General features: G+C 43.6%; 1 long non-coding RNA gene across 1 annotated transcript; it reads right to left on the minus strand.

Moving 5' to 3' along the window:
• Window positions 1–1,071: 1,071 nt before the first annotated feature.
• On the minus strand, window positions 1,072–21,510 carry LOC138924252 (uncharacterized). Its single transcript, XR_011439080.1, has 3 exons — window positions 19,880–21,510; window positions 18,906–19,123; window positions 1,072–1,223 (listed from the first exon to the last, which is right to left on the minus strand). It is a non-coding gene; the product is annotated as an uncharacterized lncRNA (long non-coding RNA).
• Window positions 21,511–22,347: the final 837 nt, after the last annotated feature.

The following is a 22,347-nucleotide window of genomic DNA, read 5'->3' on the forward strand; positions in this document are numbered from 1 at the left end:
ATTGACTCCTTGGACCCAGGCCTGACTTCTTATGAGAAGTAGGGAGCCCACAGGCCATGCCAAATGACTGCTCCCCAGGGAGCCTCTTCAGTGAACTTGAAAAGTGTGAGCAGAAGGCAGTAGTGGAGAGATGACAGTCAGCTGGAGAGAGGGGTGCTGGTTTCCTCCCTCTTGGTCCCAGGAGCCACAGTGCAGCCCTCTCATCAAAGGATGGAGAAGACAAGCACAGGGCTCAGAGGGCTTGGTGAGCAGTGGGGGCTGGAAGCCAAGCAGGAAATAGGCAAGAACATCTCCCTGGTGAGGGCAAGAAGCCCCAGCCTTCCTAGAGCAGAGGTGCTGGGAGGGGCAGTGCGAGGATGCAGCAGGAGGTAGAGGGGAGGAGGAAGGAGGAAAGGGGGCCGGCAAAGGGTGACTCGGATGGGACCACTAGCAGAAAAGTCAGGGAGGCCTGGGAATTCCCAGAGCAGCACTGACAGGAGGTGAGGCCCAAGCTGTGGGCTTCATTTCTACCCAAGAAGTATAAGGAACCCTGTGCTGTGTGTTTGTTCTGTAGAGACAGCCAGAAACTGTGAGCTTTCCTCCAACCACTGACATGTGTAAGTGAAACTGGTTGTTCTATCATCTGTTCCGGTAGCCCTGCTTGGACACTTATCTTGTATTGTGAGTAATCGTTTCACATCTGACTCTCAAACTATCCAATTCAACAAACGTTTATCGAGTGCTTCTATTTGGCAGGCACTCTGCTGCCACAAGAAACTTAAAGGACCCTAACTCATTTGTTCTAAACCTCTGTGCAGGCCAGCACACTGCAGCTTGATGAGTATTAGATCTGAGCACCGTCGTTTTAGGCAGGACAATTAGAGATGCTGATTCCACATATGAAGTATGGAACTCTAGGCACTTGGGTTTCTAGTTATCTGTGTTCTTCTTACATATGTGACCAATGGGGCCGTCCTCTCCTTTACCCCCATTGTCTTTTTCACCCTCATCTTCACTCTAAGGAAGAAAGTTTTCGAGTCAGAGTAACTGATTCTAGCTGCTGTAACAAACAATCCTGAATCTCAGCAACTTAGGGCAATTAACGTTTATTTCTCGCTCACGAAAATTTGAAGTGGATATTCCTGGTCAGGCAGCTCTTCTGGGCAGCTCTCTTCTGAAATGGTGACTCAGGATCCAAGCTCCTTCTGTCTTGTGATTCTACCTTGTCACCAATGCCGGATCCTCTGCGTGCAGACAGATGACAATCAAAGAGAGAGATGAAAGGCCATGTACTTGGAACTTCACCGGCTCAGCCAGAGGTGACACACATCACCTCTGCTCAAGATCTTTTGGTGAGGACTAGTCACATGGTCCCTCCCACGTGCACTAGACACTGAGACCCGGGGTCTGTGGCTGGACAGCTGCTTGCCAGCAGTAACTCTTCACCTTGGAAGGGAGCACAAATTTGGGGGCCAGTCATCCCTGCCAAGGCAGCACTTTAGGATAATTAGGCAGTAAAGTTCTGCTATGAGAGACAGAAAAATAAAAAGAACGATTGTTTGATTTATAAATACTTGATTCTGCAAAATCTAGAAAACAATCTGTTCCTGGGTAAGTTTGTAAAGAATTATCAAGTGTAACCCCAAGGATCCTCCACAACCCTCCCAGGATCTCCATGGTTGCTCGTCTGGGTCACCACCATGGTGCAGCTGGAATCAGAAGGTACAATTAGAGAAGAGGGAGAAAGTTGCTTTATGTATTTTGGTGCGCCTGTGTCGGGAGCATAGAGATTTATAAGTGTTATTTCTTCCTGATGGGATGTCTCTTTGATCATTATACATTGCCCCTCTTTGTCTCTCTTTGCCTGTCTTATCTTGAAGTCTACGTTGTCTGATATAAGTATTGCAACACCTGCTTTCTTTTGTTTGCCATTGACTTAGAGTATCATCCTCCATCCATTCACTCTGAGCCTGTGTTTGTCATTGGAGCTGAGATGTGTTTCCTGGAAGCAACATATTTTTGGGTCTTGTTCTTTAATCCAACTCACTACTCTGTGTCTTTTTATTGGAGCATTCAATCCATTTATATTTAGGGTGATTATCGATATATGAGGGCTTAATGCTGCCATTTTATCACTTGTTTTCCAGTTTTCTTGCATTTCCTTTGTTTCTCATCCTGTGTATTTTGGTCTACCAGTCGAGATATGTAATTGCTTATGTTGTGTTTCTTTGTTTTCTCCTTATTTATTATTTGAGTCTCTGTTCTGCTTTTTTCTTTAGTGGTTACCATGAGGTTTGTATTCAAAATATTGTGGATGAGATAGTCCCTTTTCTGATGGCCTCTTATTTCCTTAGACTAAATCGATTCAGTCCTTTTCCTCTTCCCCTCCTAAGTTGTTTCTTTCACATCTTATTCCACCTTGTGTTATGAGTTTCTGGTTAAAATGACGAGATTATCTTTGTTTTTGCTATTTTCCTTCCCTTTCTCTTACATGCTATACTTCAGTGCTGGCAACCCTGCTCTTATTCTGTCTACCCATTTAACTCCTTACTCCGTGCTTTGTAACCCTCTTCTCCTTTTTTTTTTTTTTCAGGTATGAGGGCCTTCTTGAGGATTTCTTGTTGTGGGCGGGGGTCTTGTGGCTATGAACTCCCTTAGCTTATGTTTGTCTGGGAAAGTTTTTATTTCTCCATCATATCTGAGGATATTTTCACTGAATAGAATATTCTTGGCTGAAAGCTTTTGTCCTTCAAAGATTTGAACATGTCATTCCAGTCTCTCCTAGCCTGTAAGTTTTCTGCAGAGAAATCTGCTGTAAGCCTGACGGGGGTTCCTTTGTAGGTTATTTTCTTCTGCCTTGCTGCCCTTAGTATTCTTTCTTTGTCATTCACGTTTGCCAGTTTCACTACTATCTGCCTTGCAGTAGTAGGTCTTTTTACATTGACATATTTAAGAGATCTGATAGCCTCCTCCACATGGATTTCCATTTCCTTCCCTGGTTTGGGACGTTCTCTGCTATTATTTCTTTGAACAAACTTTCTACTTCATTCTGCTTCTCTTCTCCTTCTTGAATACCTATGATTCTTATGTTGCATTTCCTGAATCAGATATTTCTCAGAGACTTTTTTCACTTACTTTTAGTCTTAGTTCTCTCTCCACTATCTGGAGCATTTCAACATGTCTATCTTTGATAGTATTTTGAATTCTTAGTCATTTCGATTATATATTCTGTGTCCTCAGGACTGATTTCTGGAGACTTGTCATCTTCTCTCTGGTCTGGAGATCTAATATAGTGTTTGATATTGCTAGAGGGAATGACTGATTTTTTGCATCTTGGTGTTATTTGGTCACAGTTACCACCTATCGCCAATGGGTGGGGGTCAAGAGCCATGTATTCTGAGACTTAGATGAGGCAGTTGACCCTGAAGATCCTGTTTTTCTTTCCTCAGCCATCAGCTTGTCCCTCTCTCACTCAGGATGAGGCAGTTTTGCTGCCTAGGAGGACCTGGGATCCGATGGGGGAATGATGAGTGTGGGGACACTAAACAAGTGGGTCTCTGTGCCTTAATTCTCTTTGTGACAACCTGGCTCTCATGGGTCCTTTCAACCGTGGCCCAAAGCATGTGTAATATAGTGTGTACATGTGCCTGCATGCACCTCAACAAAGCACGCAGTGAGCACCTATGCTGTGCTGCTGTGGGAGACATGAATATGGCATGTTCCTTGCTCAGTAGGTAGTAGGACAGGCATTCACACAAACACACAATTGTAGTCTGATGCATCCAAGGTATATAGAAATATTAATGAGGGGCTATAGGAGCCCTGACTCTGCTGGGGTGTCAGGGGTAGCAACTGCAAGAAAGGTAACTTCTGAGCTATGTCTTGAGTGGTGTCCAAAAGTTTAGGCTGTATCAGTGCAATTTAGGTTGAGGGAAGAGCGCATTCCAAATCACTAATGTTAGAGAGAGCATGCCATGTTGTAGGAGCAGGAAGATGTTTTGTAAATTTTGAGCATGGGACGTATGTCGAGTAGAGGCAGGAGCTGATGTTGGCCATGTAACAGGAGCCAGATCATGGAGGGACTTTTTACATCATGACGATGATTTTGGACTTTATGCTGTAGATGATGGGAACATTAAATTATTTAAAGGGAAGACTGACCTGGTCATCTTTATATCTTATGAAGATCATGCTGTTTGTACAGTGGTGACGTACCCTAGTAGGGACAAGTAGACCAGTATTGAGTTAGGTTCAATAGTCCAGATAAAGCCTGAAGTAGAGCAGTGTGCTTGGGGATGAATGGTGGGTAATGATGAATCCTAAAGATTTTAAATTTGTGACCAGTTGAATACAGACGATGGGAAGGGAATAAGTTTAGAATAGCCCCATGATCTTCATTCGGGTGACTGATGGTCATTTATCAAGTCAGGACGTCTGCTTGATGAACTGGTTTTGGGGTAAAGAGGGATATGATGGACTCTCCTTTGGTCATGTAGAGCTTGAGGTACTTGTGTGGACATCCAGGTGGCAGCCGGATTTTGAGGTCTTCAGCACAAGAAATATTTGGATTGGAAGTAGAGATTTTGGGGGCCATCAGTTAATTATTAGTAACTGAAGCCAAAGGGGTCATGCAATCTACAAGGGAGAGAGAGATGTGTCCTCTATTAGGGAACAGCACTTACGGAATTCATGAAGGAAGAACCCAGCCAAGGAACCTGACGATGAATGTTCAGAGAAGTTGAAGAAAAGCCATGAGGTAATGAAATCACTAGAGCTAAAGGAAGAGAGGTTTTTACGTGAGGAATAGATCAACGTTGCCAGTGGAAAGTCTGATGAGGACCAGAGAGTCCCACTAAGATGTCGTTGGCCTCACTGACAGACCTCTCATGACCATGTCTCGCTCTCCTTATTTCCCAGCACTGCATTGGTGGAGGAGGATTCTCCCCAGAGCTGACCCCTTGCAGTTTTGGGGGGATTTCTGTGGTTTTGATTGGCATAGATACAGAACTCATGCTAGTTTTAGCAACAGGCTGGAGACAACTGAGGCAGCTGTGCTTTTCATCTATCAGTGAGAGCTCCTCGGCATGGGACCCAGACGTCTTCTCCCAACCAGGGGATCCCAAGGATGGGGAACAACTTACCTAGTAAGTAGAATGTTATTGGCAGAGGATAGGAAAATAAATCACATTAATTCAAGGTTGGTGTTTTCGTGAATCCTTTTCCTGCAGACGATGAAGCACTGTAACATAGTTCAAAAGAATGTCTATTCTTATGGTTGATTCTACTTTAACCACTTGTGTGCTTGGAATGTTAGGGCTCAGGAATCTTGCTAGAGGAGCAGGTCACCCCTCACCCCTCTTTCAAGTAGCCGTTAAAATAGCCAGAGGAATTAAAGGCAGGGGGAAGCACTTTATCCTAACCCTTCCTAACTCATCCAGACGGACTGATCCATTTGCATCCTTAACCTGAAGATCCTCAAAAAGAACGATTTCTTTTAAGGGGAGCACTACATAAGGAAAGAGATACTCCCAGTAACCAGATCTGGTATATTCTAGCTGCAGTTGTGGGGGAAGCTCCCTGGGGATGGATGGGACTGGGAGTCCTGTGATGATGGTGACTTTTCCTGGGCTGTGGTTTGACTGCTCCTGTGCTCCTATCGTCAGGTGCTTATACAAAAGGAGCCAAGTAGCCAAATCATCTCAAATGTGTTATCAGTGCAGATAGGATGTTGGTGACGTCAGTCCTGACCCATGACTAAATCTTAGACATCTTATTGTGTTTTCCTCTCGGATGCAAATCTGATGTAACAAGCCCCTCCAGTTCTCTCCACCCCAAGTGTCAATTACCACTCACTGGCTAGAACATGAAGTCCACAGTCCTTAGGCCTTGGGGACATTAGAAGAAGAGGAGGAACAGGAAGGAACAGTAGGAGGAGAAAGAGAAGAAGGGAAAGAAGAAGAAGAAGGACAGAAATGGGAAGAAGGGGATGAGGAAGGGGAGCAAGTTTGCTGTGAAAATATCTGGGAGATTTATCTTGGTTTAAACTTGATTGATGTGGCCCTGGGTCAGAAATTGTTAATAGCTCTCTACCACCTTTCTTCCTCTATTTTTTCCTTTTGTCTGCATTCTCTATCCCCAAACACAGACATCTCTGCCCCTCATTGCTCTCAGCTGCCCTTCCTCCAAATGGAGAAGACGTCAGGGAACCTGAATAAGTTTTCAGCTCTGGTTGGTGTTCCCCTGTATGTGACCCACCTCCTGTGTGGGAGTGCACAGACCAGTGATGGGACAGATGAGGGAGCATTTCTTCTTTTTCACGTATTCTTTGATGCGTTCATTCCAACAATATTTATGGAATGTGTACTAGGTTTTAGGCTAAGGGCTGGGGGTCCAGTGATAGAGGAGACCCATGAGCCCCATTCTACAGCTGCCAGTGGTGGAATCCACAGGCTATTTTGGTGCAAGGTGATAAGCGCTCAGATGAGGACATCTGGAGGAGCAGCCCAAACTCCAGAAAAGAATGTCAGGAAGGACCTTTCTGAGAAGGTGACTTTCCCTTCATTGTTCTCCCTTCTACCCTGGAGTGACCACAGAGATCTCTCAACTGGGAAAGTTTTCAGCTGTCATTGTTTTCATTGTGCCTCACACCTGTGGAGTGAAGTGGTTAAAGATCTAAGCTCTGGACTTAGATGAAATTAGTCCACATCATGGCTCCCTAAAATCACCTGACCCTTGGAAAGCTATTCATATATCAGAGTCTCAGTTCCTTTTACTGAATACAGATAATAAAGATAATACTAAAATACAGATAATAATAGTAAACTCCCCACATGTGGTTTCCATAAAAATTAGATGAAATATTATATAGAGCCCTTAAAAGAATTCCTGACTTATACTAACTGCTTAATACCTGTTAGCTTTTATTATACTGCATTCTCAAGGGTTTAAAAAAGTCTACTTCAATTCTATTTCACACACTCATTAAAAAGAAGTTTTCAGGCACTTTTGATGAAGAATCACTGCATTGTGGTAAAGTCTGCAACAGATGTAAAGAAAACTAAGACACGTTCCCTGACTCAAAGAGTGCAGCGGGAGGGAGGGTGAAGTGAGGGGGATGGTGGGGGAGACACATATATATATGTAAATTATTCAAACACTGACAATACATTTTGTTTTCTATTTAAGAGAATAGTGCATTCCAAAATTATTAGTTTATGTGTTTGGACACATAAGGTATAAAGATGTAATTCTGTGACATCAACAACTGAATGGATGGGGACAGAGCTCTAAAGGAGCAGAGTTATTGTATGATATTGAAGTTAAGCTGGTATAAATTCAAATACAGTGTTATGACTTTAGGATGTTAAATATAATCTCCATGGGAACCACAAAGAAAATAGCCGTAGAAAATGCACAAGAGGAAATGGGCAAGGAATTTAAATTTTCACTACCAAAAAATCAACTAAATACAAAAGAAGACAGTAATGAAGAAAATGAGGGACAAAAAAGCTATAAGGCATATGGAAAACAAAGTGAGTCCTTCCTTATCAGCAATTATTTTAAATATAAATCGATTAAATTCTCCAATTGGCAGAATGGATTAAAAAAACATGTTCCAACTGCTTGCTCTCTATAAAAGACTCACTTTAGATCCAAGGACACAAATAAGTTAAAAGTGAAAGAAGGGAAAACAATATTCCATACCAATAGTAACCAAAAGAGAGCAGGATTGGTTCTAATAATATCAGACAAAATAGACTTTAAGTAAAAAAATCCCAAGAGACAAAGGACATTATATATTAATAAATGATTCAATACAGCAAGAATATATAACAATTATAAACGTTTATGCAACTAATAACAGCCCATTAAACATATATGAAGCCAAGATTCACATAATTGAAAGGAGAAATAGTTCTACAGTAATATTTGGAAACTATTATTCAATGATACTCTACTAGTCTGCTCTCATAGTCTACTAGTGTACTCTCAATAATGCACAGAACAGAGAGAAGAGAAATAAGGAAATAGAGGACTTGAAAACACAATAAATGAACTTTACTGAACAGATAGATACAGAGTACTCTACCCAACAAAAACAGAATCCACATTCTTCTCAAGTGCACATGGGTCATTTTCTAGGAAAGCCACAGGTTAGGCCACAAATTAAGTCTCAATAGATTTAAAAGATAGATATTATAGAAAGTATCTTCTCCTACAACAACTGGGTGAAGTTAGAAGTTGACAACAGAAGGAAAAGTGGAAAATTTTTAAATGTGTGGAAATTGAACAACACACTCTTAAGCAAACAATTGATCAAGAATAAATCACCAGGGAAATTAAAAATACATAGAGACAAATGAAAACTAAACCACAACATACCAAAACTTATGGGACACAGCAAGGGCAGCACTAAGGGGGAACTTTATAGCTGAAAATGTTTACATTGAAAAAGAAGAAAGGTCTCAAATCAATAATCCACCTTTACAACTTAAGGAAATAGAAGATGAATAAACTCAACCAAACTCTAGCAGAAGGGACGAAATAAAGATTAGAGCAGAGATAGATGAAATCGAGAATAGAAAAAGAATAGAGAAAGCCAAGGAAACCAAAAGTTGTTTCTTTGAAAACCTCAACAAAATTGTCAATCTTTTAGCTAGGTGGACTAAGGAAAAAAGAGAAAAGACTCAAATTACTAAAATCAGAAATGAAATGAGGGGAATTACTACTGATTCTACAGAAAGCAAAAGGGTATAAGAGTGAACTACGAAAAATTATATGCTAGCAAGTTGGATAACTGAGATAAAATGGACACATTCCTAGACAAACAAAACCTGCCAAAACTAAATCACCAAGAAATAGAAAATCTGAATAGACCTATAACTATAGGTCTTACTATAATCTTACTATAACTACTAAGGAGATTGAATCAATAATCACAATCTCCTGACAAAGAAAAACCCTGGATCTCATGGCTTCACTAGTGAATTCTACCAAACATTTAAAGAAGAAACAACATCAATCCTTTTCAAACTTATCAAAAGATTGAAGAAGAGGAAACACTCACTCATTCAATGAGGTCAGCAGCATCCTGATACCAACGTCAGACAAAGATGCTACTAGAAAAGAAAACTTACAGACCAATATCCCTATGAACATTGATGCAAAAATCCCCAGAATGTTAGCAGAATATTAGCAATCGAATTCATCAGTATATTAACAGGATTATACACCATGTCTAAGGGGGATTTCTTCCTGGAAAGCAAAGATGGCTCAACATACAACAATCGATCAATGTAATCACCACATTAACAGAATGAAGGATAAAAACCACATGATCATCTCCAGCAATGCAGGAAAAGCATTTGACAAAAATCAACACCCTTTCATGATAAAAACAAAACAGGAATAGAAAGAAACTCTTTCAACATAATGAAAGTCATATATGAAAAACCCACAGTGAGCATCATACTCAGTGGTGAAACTGAAAGCTTTTCCTCCGAGATAAGAAACAAGGCAAGGATGCATTTCTACTTCTGTTCAACATAGTACAAGAAGTTCTAGCCAGAGAAATTTGGCAAGAAAAAGAAATAAAAGGCACTCAAATTGGAAAGGAAGAAGTAAAATTTCTAAAATTTTCTACATCTAAGATGACATGATCTTAGATGTAGAAAACCTTAAAGACTCCACAAAAATATTGTCAGAACTAATAAATGATTTCTGCAAGGAAGTGGGATATGGAGTCAACCCAGGAAAATCAGTTGCATTTCTATACACTAACAATGAACAGCTTGAAAAGGAAATTAAGAAAACAATTCCATTTACAATAGCGTCAAAAACAATAGAATACTTAGGAATTAACTTAGCCAAGGAGGTGAAAGACTTGTACATTGAAAACTATAAAACATTTCTGAAAGAAATTGAGGAAGACATAAAGAAATAGAAGGACATCTTATGCTCACGGATCGGAAGACTTAATATTGTTAAGAAATCAATACCGCCCAAGGTGATCTGCAGATTTCATGCATTCCCTACCAGAATCCCAATGATATTTTTTTTTTCAGAAATAGAATAAACCATCCCGAATTCATATGGAATCTCAAAGGACCCTGATGAGCCAAAAGAATCCTGAAAAAGAAGAAAACAGGAGGACTCACACTTCCTGATTTCAAAACATACTACAAAGCTACAGTAATCAAAATAGTGTGATTCCCGGGGCTGGCCCCGTGGCCGAGTGGTTAAGTTCGCACGCTCCGCTGCAGACGGCCCAGTGTTTCGTTGGTTCGAATCCTGGGCGCGGACATGGCACTGCTCATCAAACCACATTGAGGCAGCGTCCCACATGACACAACTAGAAGGACCAACAATGAAGAATATACAACTATGTACCAGGGGGCTTTGGGGAGAAAAAGGAAAAAATAAAATCTTTAAAAAGAAAATAGTGTGATTCTGGCATAAAGACACACATATAGACAAACAGAATAGAACAGTGAGCCTAGAAATAAACCCTTGCACATGTGGTGAAATGATTTAGACAAGGATGCCAAGACTATTCAATGGAGAAAGGACAAGTTTTTCAGTTAATGGTGTTGGGAAAACTGGATATTCACACGCCAAAGAATGAAGTTGGGCCCTTACATTACATTATATTCAAAAATTAACTAAAAGTAGATCCATGACCTAAATGTAAGGCCTAAAACCATAAAACTCTTAGAAGAAAACAGAGGGAAAAATCTTCATGACGTTGAAATTGGCGATAGTATCTTGGAAATGACACCAAAGGCATAGGCAACAAAAGAAAAAGCAGACACATTGTACTTCATGAAAATGGGAAAATTTTGTGCATCCAAAGACACTATTAGCAGAGAAAAAGACAACCTATGGAATGGTAGAAAATATTCACAACTCATATATCTGATATGTGATTAAGATTCAGAATATACAGAGAACTCCTAAAACTCAGCAACAAAAATCCAAACAACTCAATTAAAAAGTGGGAGAAAAAATTTGTATACAAATATACAAAAGGCCAATAAGCACATGAAAAGATATTCTACACCACTAATCACTAGATAAACGCAGGTACCACTTCAAACCCATTTGGATGGTCATGATTAAAACATACAAAAAGCAAGTGTTGAAGAGGATGTGGAGAAAAACACTTGTGCACTGTTGGTAGGAATGTAAAATGGCACAGCTCCTGTGGGAAACAGTAAGGCAGTTCCTCAAAAAATTAAAAGTAGAATGACCATATGACCCAGAAATTCCACTTTGGGGGTATATACCCAAAAGATTTCAAAGCATGTCTTGAAGAGGTATACTTGTATACCTATGTTCATAGCAGCATTATTCACAATAGCTAAAAAGTGGATGCAACCCAATGTCCATTAATAAATGGATAAGCAAAATATGGTATATACATACAATAGAATATTTCTCAGCCTTAAAAAGCAAGGAAACGCTGACATATGCTACAACATGGATGAACCTTGAGGACGTTACGCTAGGTGAAGTAAGCCAGTCACAAAAAGACAAATACCGTATAATTCCACTAATATGAGGTACTTAGAGTAATGAAATCATAGAGATAGAAAGTAGAATGGTGGTTGCCGGGGCCTGGGGCGGGGGAGAATGGAGATTTATTGTTTAATAGGTATGGAGTTTCAGTGTTGCAAGATGAAAAGAGTTACAGAGATGGATGATGGTGACGGTTGCATAACAGTAAGAACTTACTTAATACCACTGAATGGTACACTTAAAAATGGTTAAGATGGTAAATTTTATGTCATGTGTATTATACCAGAATAAAAAACGTTGAGAAAGAAGCCCACTGTGAATAAAGCTATGTCTGGTTCAACAGTTTTGGATTCCCATTTTTCAGAGTCCTTCCAGCTGCCCAAGAATAGGGAATTTCTTCAGACCAGTGGCTCTCAAGCTGTACCGTGCATCGGAATAATCTGAAAGGCTTATTAAAACACATTGCTGGAGCCCACTCCCAGAGTTCCCGATTCAGCAGATACAGAGAGGGACCCAGGAGTGTGCACTTCCAGCAAGTTCCTGGGTGATTCTAATGCTGCTGGTCTGGGAACCACAACTGAGAACCACTGTCCTAGAGTTTCTATTTCCCACTTAGGATCTTGTACTAGTTTGCTGAAGCTGCTGTAACAAAATCCCACACAGTGGGTGGCTTAAACAACAGAAATTGGTGTCACAGTCCTGGAGGCTGGAAATCCGAGATCGAGGTGTCAGAAGGGCTGACTTCTGAGGGGTGTGAGGGGGAGTCTGTCCTCGGCTCGCCCCCAGCTTCTCGTTGTTCGCTGGCAATCTTTGGCGTTCCTTCACTTGTCGATGCAGCACCTGATCTCTGCCTTCATCCTCACATGACGGTCTGTCTCTGGGCCCAAATTTCCCCTTTTCATAAGGAGACCAGTTACACTGGATTAGGGCCCACCCTAATGACATCGTCTGAACTTCTCCTCGCCGGAGACGCTATTTCCAAATAAGGTCATATTCTGAGGTACTGGGGTTGGCAGTTCAACATCTTTTGGGGCACAATTCAACTGATAACAAGTCCCTTAGATATTTTGGTCTCCACTTGGCTGAACAATTCACTAAGCAGCACACTGAGCATTATCACGGGCAATTTTGTCCTTTCCTTCTCTGCAGGCCTGGCCTGGCCTGGGCCACTTGAATTATTGGATGCCTTTGTTCTCCTTTATACAGTAGGCTTGCAGTGGACTTTGGCTTCTGGTTCCACTTTCTTGCAATTTTAGAGGAGAAACCCTTCCATCCTTGTACATCTGTTCCTGCCCCTTTAGCACCAAGAGCAAACCCATCACAGTGAGCCATGAGACGCAGCACATACAGAAATCAATAACTTTCTTATATACGTGAATAACAAGCTAGTAAACAGAATGGAAGAAAAGATTCCATTTAAAATAACAATAAAAGATGAAATATTTGGAGATGAATTTAACAAGTAATGTGTGAGATCTAGACGACAACCTGTAAACACAAAGATTCTGAGGAGGGCAATGGCGCAGACCTGGAATAACCAAGATGAAGGCGCCCGCGAAGCACGCTGACAGACGTTACAGGGAGCCAGCCTGTCAGACTCCACAGTTCAAGACCCAGGTCTTCTGAGACTGTTTCCTTTGACAACCAACTCGACCGCACAGAACAATGATAATGCCGTGTGGGATTTTTAGGAGTTCTTTATATGTTCTCGAGACAAGCCTTTTGCTATGTGTTACAAAATCTTTTCCCACTCTGTGGCTTGCTTTTTCACTCTCTTTATGTATCTTTGATGAACAGAGGTTCTTAATTATAATGAATTGCAACTTATTGTTTCTTTTTCCTTTTGTGTCTTATTTAAGCTTTCCTTATTCTTAGGTCATGAAGATATTCAGCTATGTAATATTCTAGAAGCACTATTGTTTTATGTTTCACATATAAATCTACAATCCACCTGTAATTAAGTTTTGTATTTATTATGAGGTAAGAGTTGTTTAATTTTCTTTCCTATATTGATTTCAAATTGTCCCAGCACCCCTGTGATGGAAAACAGTTATTTTCCCCACTTCTCTGTACTTTTCTGCTAGGTGGTTTGGCGCCCTCTTGCTTTTTCCTCTTATTTCCTCTCCACACCCTCATTTCCTCGGAGGGTCCTCTCCTTGGACAGTCAGGCTGGGAAGAAGAGGATGTCACATGACTGGGTGTGAGAGGAGAGACCACTTAAAGGAGTAACAGTAAAAGACTCTACCAGAGGCTCAGAAATGATCTCCCCAGGTCTGAAGCCCGCAGCATGCTGAAGGGTTTCTGCAGCTCAGAGACATCCACTGCGACGCAGGGTAGACCCTGCTGCTGGGAATATCTTAGCACAGCTCTGTTACCTCTTCTCCATTGAACCACTAACAGAAAGGAATTGCTGCTCCTAAGAAAGTGACTCATGGGCACTGACCCCTCTCCTGGCTAGGAAGAAAAATAGCAGAGAACACAATCTGGTCATCGTCATTGAAAAGATAAAACCGAGATGCAGAAAGCCATTGTCCTAATGATCACTTTCTATTTCCCATCGAGCATTAAACCCCAAAGAGAAAGGGATGGGAGACTGAATCATCGACTTGATCACAGCCCCCGAATTCTCCTTCCACAGGGGTATAGGAGCTTTCTCTTACTCCTCCCTTCTTCCTCGACTGCCTGGAATGAAAAATTCACTGCTATGTGGGGATCCTGGGCTTGTTTTTCAAACTCTCTGAGAATTGCTGCTGAGTCCTTTATGAGGAAAGCCCAGCGGTGTCCTCTGTCCACATTCTTTGCCCAAAGGAGATGAGAACTTCAGTTTTCTCAGGGAGAGCCTAGGCTCAACACAGAATCCTAGACTTAGAACTTATCATCAAGTTCATTTCCTTCCCTGGGAAACAACATAAAGTTACAAAATTTTAAAATTAGCCAACTAGAGGTTAAAAAGCAAAAATCAAACATCTATTATCAATATCACTTCACATGAAAGATATTTCAATGACAACAAAATAGAAAGGACACAATCGCAGACTAATTATAGTTCTTTAGCTTGAATATATGTAGTTTCAAGGAAAAGCCAGCATTTCATTCTTATATTTTTTTGTTGTTGCCAACCACAGGAATGTGTCATGACCTGCTGCAACCTTTGGATGGCAATTTGGGAACCTTCCATTCAGTACAAACCCCTCTGATGATTAAAATCTTTGACGTCATTCCTACCCTAGAGTTAACAAGTTCTGTGAGAAATATTTACCTCCCTCTCCCAATAATAGAATCAACCGTTTCTTCCTACGTATTTTCCTATTTTGGGGGAGAGCTTTTATTATGCAACTGATAGCATTGCATTTCAAAGGTCTGTCTTTTTTAGAAAGTCTTAGGAAAAACTGGGTGACTTCCTAAGTTTCCTAAGCTAATATTTTTTATTTTGAGAACGTCAAGGAGATGCCACCCAAACACTAGCGAGACAGGCTAATGCAGAGAATGACAGCTCATTGGGAACAGAGCTGCTGGAGCCAGCAACTGTTAGGGACACTTAAATGGTAACTGACCAATTGCTGGCTGCTGAGTGTGGAATAGTTGAGAGTTTAAAACTCCTGGGGGCCCAGACTTGGGGGTGAGTCCCCACACTTCTGTGAGTTTTATCTGCAGGTGCTTGAGCAGGTTCTTAGGATGGAGATCAGAAAAACCCCCAAAGGACTGACACTAGCAACTTCCAGACCTGCTAGAAAGCTACAGTTATCCAAACAGTGTGGAACTGGTGAAAACACAGAGAATAGGTCAATGGAACAAAATCAGAAATAGATCTACATAAATGCAGTCAATTAATGTTTGCAAAGGAGCAAAAGCAATTCCATGGAGAAAGTAGAATGGTAGTCTCTTCCACAAATGATGCTGGAGCAAGTGGACACCTACATTGAAAAAAAAAGAATCCAGACAGAGACCTTCTTCCTTTCACAAGGTGGATTATAGTCCTAAACGTAAGGTGTAAAAACCACAAAAATTATAGAAGATAACATGGAAGGATATCTAGGTGACTTTGGGTTTGGGGATGACTTTTTTGATATAACGCTAAAAGCACAATCCATGAAAGAAAAAATTGATAAGTTGGACTTCATTAAAATTAAAAACTTCTGCTCTGTGAAAGACACTGTTAAGCTAATTAAAGGCAAGCCACAGACTGGGAGAAAATCTTTGCAAAACACATATCTGATGAAGGACTGGTATCCTAAATATACAAAGAACTCTTAAAACTCAACAATGAGACAGCTAACTTCCCAATTAAAAAATGGACAAAAGATCTAAAAAGACACTTCGCCAAAAAAAGAAATACAGATGGCAAAGAAACCTCTGAAAGATGCATAAAATCATTTGTCATTAGGGAACTGCAAATTAAAACGACAGTGAGATATCTATACCCATTAGAATGACTCAAATTCAAAGCACTGATAACACCAAATGTCGGCAAGGATATGGATCAATAGGACTCTCATTCTTTAGTGATGGGAACACAAAAATGGCACAGCCACTTTAGAAGACAGTTTGGCAGTTTCTTACAAAACTAAACATACTCTTACATTTGATCCAACAATCACAGTCCTTGGTATTTCCCCAAATGAGATGAAAAGTTATGTTCATACAAAAATCTGCAGATGAGTGGGGCTGGCCCCGTGGCCGAGTGGTTAAGTTCGCACGCTCCACTGCAGTGTTTTGTCGGTTCGAATCCTGGGCGCGGACATGGCACCGCTCATCAGGCCACACTGAGGCAGCGTCCCACATGCCACAACTAGAAGGGCCCTCAACGAAGAATATACAACTATGTACTGGGAGGCTTTGGGGAGAAAGAGGAAAAAAATAAAATCTTTAAAAAAAAATCTGCAGATGAGTGCTTATAGCAGCTTTCTTCATAATTATCAAAAAGTGGAAGGGACCGAGATGTCCTTCCTTAGGTGACTGGATAAACAAGCTGAGGTACATCTGTACAATGGAATGGTGTTCAGCAATAAAAAGAAACGAGCCATCAAGCCGTAAGTGACGTGGAGGAACCTTAAACACATAGTGTTGAGTGAACAAAGCCAGTCTGAAAAGTCTACACACTGTATGATGCCAACTATAGGACATTCCGGGAAAGGCAAAATCACAGAGACAGTGGAAAGGTCTGTGGTTGCCGTGGGTTTGTGAGGAGGAGAGGAGGGGTGGACAAGGGAAGCGCCGGGACTGGTGAGCAGTGAGACTATTCTGCATGACGCTGTGCTGGGGGATTCGTGACACGATGCACCTGTCAAACTCCATAGAACTGTGGGACACAAAGAATGAACTCTAATGTAAACTATGGGCTTTAGTTAATAATAAAGTATCAATATTGGTTCATCAATTGTAACAAGTGTACCACAATAATGCAAGATGCCATCATAGTGGAAATTGTGTGAGGGAGAACAGGGGCTATGTGAGAACTCTATACTATCTGCTCAATTTATCTGTCAACACAAAACTGTTCTAAAAAGTAACGTCTATATAGTAAAGCTGCAGGGTAAAGAGCAACAGACAAAAGTCAGTTGTGTTTCTAGACACTAACAATGAAATAGCAGAAAGAGAAATTAAGAATACAATCCCATTTACAATTGCAACAAAAAGAATAAAATAGCTAGGAATAAATTTAACCAAAAGGGTGAAAGACCTAGACAGTGAAAACTATAATACATTGTTCAAAGAAATCAAAGAAGACATAAAGAAATGCAAAGAAATTCCCTGCTCATGGATTGGAAGAATTAACATAGTTATAATATCCATACTTCCTGAAGCAATCCACAGATTCAATGCAATCCCTATCAAAGTCCCAATGACACTTTTTACAGAAATAGAACAAAGAATACCAAAATTTATAGAGAACAATGTAAAACCCTGAATAGCCAAAAGAATCTTGAGAAAAAAGAATGATGCTGAAGGTGTCCCATGCCCCGCTTTCAAAACATACTACAAAGATATAGTAATCAAAACAGCGTGATACTGACACAAAAGCAGCACACAGATCAATGGGACAGAACTGAGATCCCAGAAATAAACCTGCACATCTATGGACAGCTACTTTTCAATAAGAGAGCCAAGAAAATACAATGGAGAAAGGAAAGTCTCTTCAATAAATGGTGTTGGGAGAACTGAACAGCCACATGCAAAAGAATGAAAGCAGACCATTATCTTACACCATGCACAAAAATTAACACAGAATGGATTAAAGGCTTGAATGTAAGACCTGAAGCCATAAAATTTCTAGAAGAAAACCTAGGCAGTACACTCTTTGACATCAAACTTAGCAGTATCTTTTTGAATAGCGTGTCTGACCAAGCAAGGGAAACAAAAGAAAAAATGAACAAATGGGACCAAACTAAAAAACTTCTGCACAGCAAAGGAAACCATCAACAAAACAAACAGACCAGCCACTAACTGGGAGAGGATATTTGCAAATCCTAGATCTGATATGAGGTTACTATCCAAAATATATAAAGAACTCATACAACTCAAACACAGAAAAACAAACAATGCAATTAAAAAGTGGGCAAAGGATTGGAACAGATATTTTTCTAAAGAAGAAACACAGACCGTCGAAAGGACTTGACAAGATGTTCAACATTGCTAATTATTAAGGAAATGCAAAGCAAAACTGCAATGAGATACCACCTCACACTCGTCAGAATGGCTGTAATTAATGACAAGAAATAACAAGTATTGGAGAGGATGTGGAACAAAGGGAACCCTCACGCACTGCTGGTGGGAATGTAAACTGGTGTAGCCACCATGAAAAAGCATGGAGGTTCCTAAAACAATTAAGAATAGAACTACCATATGATCCAGCCACTCCATTTCTTGGTATTTATCCAAAGAACATGAAAACACAAATGCAAAAAGATATTTATACCCCTATGTTCATTGCAGCATTATTCACAATAGCCAAGACATGGAAACAACCTAAGCGCCCATCAATGGATGAATGGGTAAAGATGTGGTATAGATATACACAATGGAATACTACTCAGCTGTAAAAAATGATGCAATCTTGCCATTTGTGATAACATGGACGGAACCTGAGGGTATTATACTTAGCGAAATGTCAGACAGAGAAAGTCAAATACTGTATGATTACCAGAGGGGAGGAGGGAGAAAGGAGTAATAGGCCACATGTGTAGGGTGAAAGATGGTAGGTAGTCTTTGGGTGGTGAATATGATGTAGAGTACACTGAAATCGAAATATAATGATGTATATCTTAAATTATGCAATATTATAAACCGGTTACCTCAATAAAAAATGTCTATTAATTAAAAAACAAAAGTAAGGATGCCACACCCACAAATCTACGTGTGGGTGGCATCCTGTAATGGTGTGGTTAATACTAGTGTTGAGTGGCACCAACCTGGAGTCTGAAGAGCTGGTGATTCGATGCTTGTGCCTTCAGCCACTGGCCCTGGTAGTTCCCCTGGAATCCAGATGTTTGCATCAGGCAGGTCAAGTTGGCTTCGGTGCCCCAAATGTTGCAGAGAGACCAATGGCATCTGATAAGGACCAGGAGAAAACACCGTGCAGAGCAGAACTCGGTGACTATTCAGGGCTGAGATCCGGCCGCTGCCCCACCTGCGCCCACGGAGCAAGGGAGAGCGAGGGCAGGAAGTGAGAGACAAAGGATGAGGTTGCTGCCTGAAAGGTCAAAGCACCACCTCTGAAGCCGCCTCGCTTCAGGTGAGACCACAGCCTCTTGCGCCAAAGTCATTCATTTGCCATTCTTCCCTGCACTTCACCTGTCACGCTCACCTGGATTCCCCCCAGGCCCGGGGAAGGGGAAGACACACGTGGGAAGGACACCAGCGGGCTGTGCCGCTAAAGCGCTGTCGCCCTCTCCTGGCCTCCAGAGGACAGCTCCACGGGGCAGGGACTGGAGTTTGCTCACCATGCAGACCCTCGCCTGGAGGGGGGCCTGGCACCCAATACATGCTCAGTTAAGGAAGGCATTCGCCGCAGGGTGCCGGGAGGGACCAAGCATTTCACTGTGGACTACGTGTTTTTAGTCCTAGAGGAACTCCGGGACAGGAGGATGGGAAAGGCTTTCCAAAGTGGCCGTTGTTTAAAACTTTAATGCTGGCAGCTGAATCATAGAAATGTTCCGACTGCAGAAACATCTAGAGGGCACCACCTGCAACCGCACTGAGCTCCCACCCAGGACCCTGCAGGGCCTCAGTCTGGGGGATGCCGGTGGGCGCGAGTGGGGGTGACCCCGGAAATTGAAGATGAGAAAGAAGGTGAGGGAGGGAAAGTGACGGGGGAGAGAGAGAAACAGAGACAGAGATGCAGATACAGCCACTACGGAAAGAGCCCAGAAGAAAACACTGTCACCTGGGTACACCCAACCACACCGCCGCAGGTCGTGGGTGGCGCTGTGCTCACGGCGCGAGGTGTAGGGGCTCTGGCAGCTTCCGTTCGAATCCCGAATCCCATTCACAGTAGAGGAGGGCTGTCTGTCTCAGATAGAAGTCGGCAATTCCGTGTGATTTTGCTCTTTGGACTGGGAGCTCTCCCTTGGGCAAGGCGGCTCTTGGCGCGCCACAGGAGGACGATTCAGCAGTCAGAGGCACTGAGACTCCGCCGGAGGTTCCCGTAGCCGGGAGTCGGCAGCGCCCCCGGTCTGGAGACCAAGCTCCCAACAGCGCCAGGAGGGCAGTTGGAGACAGTCTCTTGGTGAGCCCCTCTGTCCAAGCGGAACGTCTCCGTCTAAATGGGGCGCTAGGATGGGTTTTCTTTGGACCAGCCCTTGCAGCATCCTGGGCGAGGCGAATCCCAGCACGCCGTCCCTGCGAAGGCCACAAGGAGGCGCCGTGGTCTTTCCACCGGAAAGGCTGGCCGAGGACAAGGTCTCCCACTGGTTTCAATGTCCCTCAGAGGCTGCCTATTTAAATAGGGGTCACCCCAGGCACGGGGTCACCTTGGATCAGCCCGTCCTCCCCAGGCCTCGAGGACTGGCTGTGGACGCTCCGCCACTCAGCTGGGGCCACCTCACTCTGTCTTCCAGCAAGAACCCCCAGAGGGCTCTCACCAAGGAGACATGTATCCCTCATCGCCCTCTCAGCCTGTGGTGGTCTGTGGTGGCCCCTTCCTACCTTGGTTTGGACAGCGTGTGCGGTGGGGGCGCAGGGGCGGTGGATCAGGGAGGAGAGGGAAGAGGAGCAGAGGGAGGAGAGGAGAGGATGGAGAGAGTGAGGGAAAAATGGGTGGTGAGGAAGACAGCGAGGAAGGGCGGGCGAGGAATAGTAAGGGATGAGAAGGAAGAGGAGGAGAGGGAGGGGGAGGGGGAGGAGGAGGAGGAGAGGGAGGGGGAGGGGGAGGAGGAGGAGGAGAGGTACCAGGGAGGAAGGAGAGGAGATGGAGGGAGCTGGAGAAAAGGGGTGGTGAGGGAGACAGCAAGGAAGACGCGGGGGGTGCGCGGGCGCCAAGAGGAGGAGGGAGAAGCACTTCTAGCAAGTCCCAAGTCGTGTTCTGGGGATCATCAGAGCTCCCAGGGCAGTGGGAAGAGGGCAACTGCAAAGGAAAGGAAAGGAACTTTTTCTTTCCTGCCAGATAATTTACCGCAGAGCAGGAAACTCTAGTGATCCAGGCAGAGCAGGTGGATTTCGGGGAAGCCTAAAAGCCCTTCCCTGTCGCTATGATGGATTTTATCTCGTTCCCCGACGTGCGAACCCAGAGAGACGGCAGAGAGCACGGGAGTCAGGGCGACCCCTCCGTCGCGGCGGAACCGCACTGGGCCAGGGGGGATGGCGGCGCCCGGCGGCGCGGGTCCCGGGCGCGGGGACTGGAAAGGCCGTGCGCTCCCCGGGCGTCCGCTCGGTGCCTTCGCCGCGCGCACTCAGGACTCGGCCTCCAGCGACCCGAGGGCACATCTCAGCGGGACTGTCCCATCAGGCCGAGCCCCCGCCACTTTTCCTCCAGCGGCCCGCAGACAGAGGGTCCCCTGGAAAGCGAACTCGCGCCTTAGACGCGGAGGGAGGGGGACGCGGTGTCCCGCCCTGTGTCCCCCTCCCTCCTGCTTTCCGGAGAGGAAGGTTCCGTCTTGGGAAGGGAGCTCCGCGTGCCGCCGGCCGCTCTGGGTCCCCGCATCCCTTCTGCTTCTGCCGCCCTTTGCGCCTCCCAGCCATGTCCCGGCGCTCTTCTGCCTCTTCCTCAGGCGGCGGGGACACAGGAGGCGGGTTCTCTCAGTGGCGCCGTCCACAGGGACAATACAGGCATATCAGGGTGACCGGAGCCTGGGGTGCCCCTGCGGCCCTCGTGCAGCTCTGCCCAGCCGCTCAGCATCGGAGGCCTCTGCATCGCCATCAAGGGACCCAGCGACCTAGCCAGTGCCACCCCGTCGTCAGGGTTACCCCGGGGCTTCAGGGTAAAAGGCAGAAGCTGCGTCCACTACATCCTGGACCACGAGGAGTGTTCACAGGACTGATGGTCCGTTCGTGAGGACATTGTAGGTACAAGAACCTGTGATGGCGCTAACTGGATCATTACTGACTGTGTCTTAGTTTTGGGGTGGACAGGTCGAGACCTGAATTGGAAGTACTGTAGTTTATTCAAATAGTCTATTTTATTCAGAATTTTAACATATTCTAGTCTAACTTGTTCAGATCTTATGCAGAATTTCTAGCTCCTGAGTCTCCATTGGACACTAGGACTGCTGTTAGGCTGAGCTTTGAAACTGACTCTGGGAAATCTCATCCTTTCCTCCCAAACTCAGCCAGAGAGAGGAATCCTGGCTAGAGACTCCAGCCTCTGTGGAGACCAGGAGTCCCTGATTCACCTCCACCCGGGCCGTGGAGGACTTT

This window comes from Equus caballus, chromosome 5 (assembly GCF_041296265.1).
Source record: "Equus caballus isolate H_3958 breed thoroughbred chromosome 5, TB-T2T, whole genome shotgun sequence".
NCBI lineage: Eukaryota > Metazoa > Chordata > Mammalia > Perissodactyla > Equidae > Equus > Equus caballus.